Source organism: Cupressus sempervirens, chromosome 6 (genome assembly GCF_028749045.1).
Source record: "Cupressus sempervirens isolate cs-2001-9-10 chromosome 6, ASM2874904v1, whole genome shotgun sequence".
NCBI lineage: Eukaryota > Viridiplantae > Streptophyta > Pinopsida > Cupressales > Cupressaceae > Cupressus > Cupressus sempervirens.
In genome coordinates, this window is record NC_143123.1 from 525,814,414 (window position 1) to 525,822,174 (window position 7,761).

The following is a 7,761-nucleotide window of genomic DNA, read 5'->3' on the forward strand; positions in this document are numbered from 1 at the left end:
GGATTAAGCTCAGATTTTGGATTGGGTTTGCAAAGATTTCTTAGGGATAGTCAAAGCTGCATGACAAACCTAAGGAGGATTGGATGGGGATTTTAGGCTTTTCTAAGGATGGAAGACTTTAAGGGCATGCTGTCAAAAGGTGAGGGTTTTGCTTTCCTATGTGCAGGATTGGTGGCTATGTCAACTTGAGGATAGACTAATGATCCTATGGGTATGACACGAGATTGACCTCTTGTGGATCCCAACCTTTAGCTCAAGGTAATGAGGGATACAAGTGACAAAGCTGGATTACCCTAGACAATGCTCTGTTTGAGGGATAACCTTGGTGAGATTGGTTGATTGGTAGGATTGATTGGATAGCAAACTCTGGCAGAGTAATAACAATTCCTTAAAGGCTCAGGTGATTTTGGATTGGGTTGCTAGCTTGCTGGGGGGATGATTTGGATGGACTTTGGATTTGGGATTGTTCTAAAGAAAAGAACTGGATAGATTCATTTGCGGTGGGGGAGCTTGGATGATATTTTGATGAGGCAGTGACTATGCTAAGTATTCCTTGAGTTGGGATATTTTTGCTTTTCTGGGATTTTGATCAAAGTTGGAAAACATTCATTCAAAAGCTATGAACAAACAAGCAGAAAAAAGTTTGGAGCAAGCACGTCAAACACACCAACATCCTAGGAAGCTTTCTACAAGGATGAAATTTGGTTTAGCTAGGGAGTCCTCGATATACGCAAGGTACATGAGGCCCAAATCCATAGATGAAAACAAAAAGATGTGACACAGCCGAGAGGAGCGGTAAACCACTTCTCCTCTTTCACTTCTCAAGGGTATAAAGTTCCTTGAGGCTTAGCCCGAGTGACAAAATCTTGATCCCAAGAGAGGTGTCTTTTGATTCACCTCCTAATTCTTATACTCCATCGGAACGCTGGAGTTGAGGTTGTCCCAAGGGGTGATGAAATCCCCAAGCAGGCCTCCTAAAAAGTGTAAAACAAGACCACATACATGATCTTGGTTTTAAAAGACATGCGTTCATTCCAATTAATGATTTAGATTTTGTAAGCTATGATTAAAGAGACTTGTGATTATGGCATACAATGTTCATCCAATTTGATAGCGTCGTTAGCATAATGGAAGTCGAGAGATCGTCAACATAAGAAATGCGAGCATCATTTAAAATGCGTCAAAACCATGCGATGTTCATTGATTGTTAGGCATTCAAGATTGAGTGTGAGTTTGCTTTAAGCCCAAAACAAAAATATGTGAAACTTGATTTGTCAAGCGCACGCCCGGAGGCCCCCCACGTCAAGATTTGTTCAAATTTTAATGCCCAAATGAAGTGTTAGCGAGCCTAATGCACATTCAAAGAATTTTATAACTTAGAAAAACTACTAAAAACCCAAGTGAGTGGAGTTTGATTTGTGTGGAACACTTAACACCCTCTTAGGTGGACCCATCCCCATAGATGGCGCTGAGATTGCAACCAATGGTTAAATTGATGGGTGATTAAAGAGGGTGAGTCCAACGACAAACTCACTCAAAGCGTTTTTATTTATTTTTATAACTTAAAAGATTACAAAAATGTAGATTCTTTTTGTGCTCCAAAAGATGATTATTTGATCTATGGCATTTAAGATTGGATTTGTTGTTTTAATCATGCATTCATAAAAAAAATAAACTTGATTTTAATCCATGACACTCAAGAGTGATTTTAGAAACATGCATTCAAAGACAAGTGATTAAACATTCAAGTTTTTTCCTTTGAGCATTCAAGATTGAGATTTTGTGTGTTGTTTGAAGAACTTTGAAGTGCTTTGTTTTAACCTTAGATCATTCAAGATTGTTTTGGACTCACAAGTGAAAATGACTCTTTGGACTTTGGTTTTCATTCAAGATTTTGTGTTCTAGTTTGCATGTTTTAAGCCCAAAAATGATATTCCTAGGTTGTTTTGATGCATGAAAAACCTAAGCAACATTCAAGATTTTGCAACAAGACATTTGTTTCGAACAAATAACAAAGCTTTTAGGAAAATTTTTGGCAACCATTTAGGACTCTTAGTTTTCATGAGATTTTTAAAAGAACTTTAAAATATTTGCAAATGAGGTTCATTTTATCCTTGATTGGTGCTTTGAGTTTGATTTAGATTTTAGTGTGCACTTAATGTTGATTTTGAACCTTTTGAAATGGAAACTTGAAATTTTTTTTAAATTTCCAAAAATGAAGTGTTCCTAACTTTGCATGAATGCATCTAAAACCTTGATGTTGCAAGGATGCAAATGATTGGATTGGTTTAGTTTCACTTGTTAAAAGATTTTTTATTTTTTTTTGCAAATTTTTAGTTTTTTAATGAATTTAAGTATGATTTGGGGGTTCATTTTAAGCACTAAAAAGAAGTGTGTATGATTTTGCATCCTTAAAAAAAAAATGGCCAAGATCTCCCACAAGAAGAAGAAGAAGTAGATGAAATAAGAAGAATATAGACAAGAAGAGGAAGAAGAATTCCAAGTGCTTTGTCCACCTCTAAGCTTGAAAAATCTGCAAATACTATGAGATAGACTATGAGTTCCTTTGTCTTCTTCATGCTCATGTGGACCTACAAAACCAATTTATACAATCCTACCAATCACAAAAACAAGCAAAATTAGCCAAAATTAGCAAATGACATGCAAAACTTGACTAAAAAAGCTAATGAAGATGACCCATGTGATGTCCCACCGGGTGTGCCAAAATGTATATGAGCAATGTTAGTATGCTAATAGAAACCAAATTTAAATAAAGCTTCTACAAACTAAAAAAAATTCATAAACTTCAAGATAGACTAAGATGAACTCTTAATTGAGAATATGAGCCATTAATGGGCTCTCTCAATGAGAAGCTCTCTTGTTGAGTAGCTTTGTCTAAATAGATAGGATGTATGCTCAAGCTTTATGCTTCAAAAAGGGCTTCAAATGGAGTTGGAATTTGGGTGTGAGTGTATGGTTTTTATGTAAAATGGCTTCTTAAAATGGCATTATGACTTTACTTCATGGATTGTGTTGTTTTGAAAAGGGGGAGGATCCAATTTATAGGCAAGGGGCTTGAGGGATTGAGGGCTAAGATGCAAGGATGGGAAAAAGTTCATGGAGGGCTCAGATTGCATGAGAGGAGAGCACATGGATTGTGCTTCCTTACAGCCAATCAGGGAGTGATACATGTCACAGGGTGAGAGGATGGAGGAAAGGGAAAAGATGAGTCAACAAAGGAGGCTCAAGCGATAAAATCTTCATAAAGACACTCATAATGGCTTGTAAGAGCAATAAAATGGCTTGGAAGAGTCATTTATGGCCTAGTGGGCTTCATAAAGTTTTATGGTTGGGATATTTTGAAGGAGATGAGAGGAATTTCGACTTGGGCTTGATTAGGAAGGTTTTAAGCTTGCTTAGGATTGTAGAAATTATTAGAGGATGGATTAGGATGGTTTAGGATTAGCTTAGGGATAGGCAAGTGGATGGTATTTAATGAGGGTGGGTGAAGGAGGAGATATTTGTTAACTTTGGCTTGGGTTAGTAAGTCTTAACCCATGTTTAGAGAATGTGACAAGGTTGGGAGGGGATTAGGATTAGGTTTAAAGACATCTTCTAGAAGAGTCTAGACTTTGGATGAGGATAAAGACTTTCTAGAATAGTCTAGAACTTCCTAGGATGAGGATGAAGACTTTCTAGAAGAGTCTAGAACTTCTTAGGATGAGGATAAATTAGATTTTTAGGAAATAAATAAAGTTTTATTTATTTCAAGGGTTTGGGTTGAGGAGATATTTATTAATATTTTTTTAATAAACATGAGGATTAATATTTAATTTTAATTAAATATTTTGAGTTGGGATTAGGGGTAGGAAATGATGGGATTAGCCTTTAATCAAAATTAAAGAAGGATTAAAAGATTTTGGAAGAGGTTAGTGGTCTTAAGGAAATTGGCCAAGTTCAGGGCAAAAAATAATTTTTTAATTTATTTTGGGTTTTTTGGTCAATTTATTGATTAAATAATTAATAAATAAGAAAATAATATTTAAATAAGATTTAAACATTTTTGGGAGGGATTCCTTAATTAAATATTTTTAATTAAGATAAAGGGATTTAATGACATAAAAATAAATAAATAAAATAAATAAATAAATAATTAATAAATGATGATGTCATCAAAAATTTTTCAAAAAATAAAAATACTTTATTTTCTAAAGGTTTTTAGGTGTCTACAGATATAACTAAGAGTGTGGGGGGGGGGAGGTGAGTCAATTATCTAGCAAGTATCATAATCATTAACTTTAAACAATCTTATCATGGATCTAACCATTTTTTAATTGGTTGGTACTCCGTTAGGCAGGAAATTGGAAGGGGGAAATCTTGCAGGAGGAATTGATCTTGGTGGGATAGGAGATCGAAATGCAAAAATTCTGGCAAAGTCTGTAGTAGTGCATGACTATTTTATGGGTTCTAGTTCCACAAGGTGTGGATTTAGGAAAATCCCTTTGGATCCTTCAGCTGCAAATCATGTGCCCAGATAGGAATTTGAGTAAGAAAATATTCCTTTAGAGAATGTGAAGGAGACTATAGATAGGAAAGTAGAGAACTTAATGAAAGGGTTAAGAGATCAAAGGGTGCGGTCTTCTCTATTTGGAAGAAAACCTAGAGGAAAATCATCTTTCCCTCTGATCACATCAAAATCTTGTTGGGAGAAGGGTGTGTTTCAAATCTTTATTTCGGACCCAATTGTTAATTTCTTTGTCTCATCTATGGAATGCACTCTAGTTGGAAACTTTATGGGGGCTAGACCAAATATAGATACTTTGAAAACTATGATAAAATAGGAATGGGTTATCCATGGTCAAGTTGATATAACTCCTATGATGAATGGTTTCCTTTCATTCATTTTTAACTACAAGGAAGATATGAACATGGTCCTTTGTGGAGGGCCATGGTCGTTTGGCAAAAGAACTTTCACTATAAAAAAATGGGGACCAAGCATGGACTTATCTAATGCCTTCTTCTTAACTACCCCAATCTAGGTTAGCCTTCCTAGCCTTCCTTTGGAATTCTGGCATGAGGATATTTTTAAGGGAATAGTTGGTTCCTTTGGGGAACTAATTGCAATGGATAATGCTATGGTTTCAAAGTCTAAACTTTAGAGCACAAGATTATATGTGAAAGTGGAAAACTTGAGTAACCTTCTTAAAAAGGTGGAACTAATTTCAAAACTTGGTAAAAGGACACAAGAAATTACATATGAAGATCTTCCAAATACTTGTTTTTCCTATAAAAAATAGGGCAATCAAGTGAAAAGTTTCTCTAACAAAATAAAGAACCAACCCAAGACTGATAAGGATGATAAAAAGAAAGAAGAAAAGACTCAGAGGAAAGTTTGGAGACCTAAAGATACTCTTGAAAAGGGTTTGAAGAATAAACTAAACCCTACAAATTAGGAAACTGGTATGCTGTCAAATCCTACCTTGAATGATAACCTGAGCCTTGAAAATTAGGAGATTAGATTATTGTTAGATCCTGCCTTACTTGAGTAAAATAAAGAGAATATGGTTGACTCGATGAAACAATTAGTCATCTACTAGAAGAATGATATAAAATGGGAAGATCTAGTAGAAATGGAGGAAATAGAGGAGGGAGAAATTCTGGAGGATAGGAGTAGATCTCTAGTTTCAAAGGAAACCTAGAATGTTGATTTCTAGTCTATTGAGATCCAAAATGTTGATACCCAGCCTCTTGAGACACCTTTGTGCAAAGAAATAGTTCCCTTTAGGAATGGTTCTGAAGTTGAGGAGAGGAGCTCGAAAGGGAAGGATCTGAAAAAAAAATAGAGCCAAAGGAAAAAGACTCAAAAGAAAATTAATACAGCTCCTAAAGGAGTAGAGACTCGAAGCAATAAACTGGAGCAACAATCCAAGGTGAAACTGAATGTTGAAACTCTGAAGAAACCTGGAAGGAAATCTTCTAGGAAAACCAAAGAGATTGAAAGTTTATAGAATATTGCTGATGGAAGACAAGATTAAAATATTAGGGGATTGAACAACAACCATAAATTAGATATTGTTCAAAATTTTGTTAGGGAGCATAAGCCAAATATTTTATTACTTCAAGAAACAAAAATGGAGAAGGAGAGAGCTAAAAAGATTAATTCTTTTAATGATTACTGTATAAAGGCAAGTAGTTCAAAAGGAGCTTTAGGAGGTACTATGATGTTATGGAAGAAACCCTATTTTTTAGGAACTGTTTTGAATGCTAGCTGATGGGGACACAACCCAAGAACAGAATGGACACAACAGAAAAGGAAAATTGTATTAACTAAAAAATAAGCTAGTACATCCAGTACTGAGAAAATAAACTTCAAAACATGCCTTAAGGGCTTACAATAGCATAAATGTGGAGATAATTTCTCCTTTTAGTACCTCCTCTCAAACTCCACTCCGAACTACCTTTTACAATGCCATAAATCTCCTTAAATAGACCTCGGAGGGTTAAGGACTAGGAGTACATTCTAGAAAGTGCTAGCAGGCATCCACTGACCAAATAGAAGGTTTCGGAAGCTGTGTTAGAAGTTGATGCAAATCTAGAAGAATCTAGAAACGGTAACTGAACTTCCGGGAGGCATAACTTTTGAACCGTAGCTCTGATTGACGAACCCTTTACATTTTCAGAAAGCTCTCGAAGCGCTCTATAGCCCTATGGACGAGCTTCACTTGCCCCCCTTTTTTGGCCCTTTTTGATGTCATTTAATGCCCCTAACTTGACTTTGAAGCGTTCTTAGGAGGTCTCCACAACCCAAAAAATTGTAATAACTTTCAAACTGTGGGGCCTTTTGACTTGATTCTTTTTCTGGAATGCTCTAAATTACAATTACATTCATCTAGCCAATTTACACCTCCTAGTTCACTAAAATGATGGTTCAATTACATACTCCTATTTTTTCAGGATTTACACGAACACTGATAGTAGAACTGTGAGAGTTGGAACTTTTATTTGACCCAAATGGGTATCCAAAAATGAAAACACATGAAACAAAAACTAAGTCTAAGTATATTTTTTTGGGTGACACAGGATTGCCTTTATACCTCTGGATGCTCCTGCATCACTAGCAAACATTTCATGGTGGTCAAAATTAGAAGCATTGTCCAGAATAATGAATGGTCTATTGTCAATATGTATGCACCTAATATCAAGAATTCTAGAAAAAAGGTATGGGAAACTCGGTCTAATATAAAGAGTAAAGATTACTATGGTAGATGGATCTTCTTATGGGATTTTAATGTTCCTCTTTATGACCATGATAAAAAGGGGGGAATGTGAGTTAGCTGGATGGGGAACTGGATTTTATGGATTTCATTAATAAAGAGGGTTTAATGGATCTGGATCTTCATGGTATAGAGTTTACTTGGAGTAATAAGAGGACAAGTGATGATTGTATTCATGCTCGATTGGATAGAGCTCTTATGTCTCCTAATTGGACTAAAAATTTGTATGCAAGTTAGAGGCATTACAGAAAATTGGGTTCGACCACTTTCCCCTAATCTTTACTACTAATAAGGTTAGTATCAAAAAAGAATTTCCTTTTAGTTTTGAAAAAATGTGGATTCAACATCCACATTTTGAGAGTAAATTGGCTAAATGGTGGAATATAAATATTGATGGAAGTGCTCTTTTTAGGGTGGCTTCTAAACTAAGAAATGTCAAAAAGGAGATTAAAATCTAGAATAAAAGATGTTTTGGTAATATTTTTGA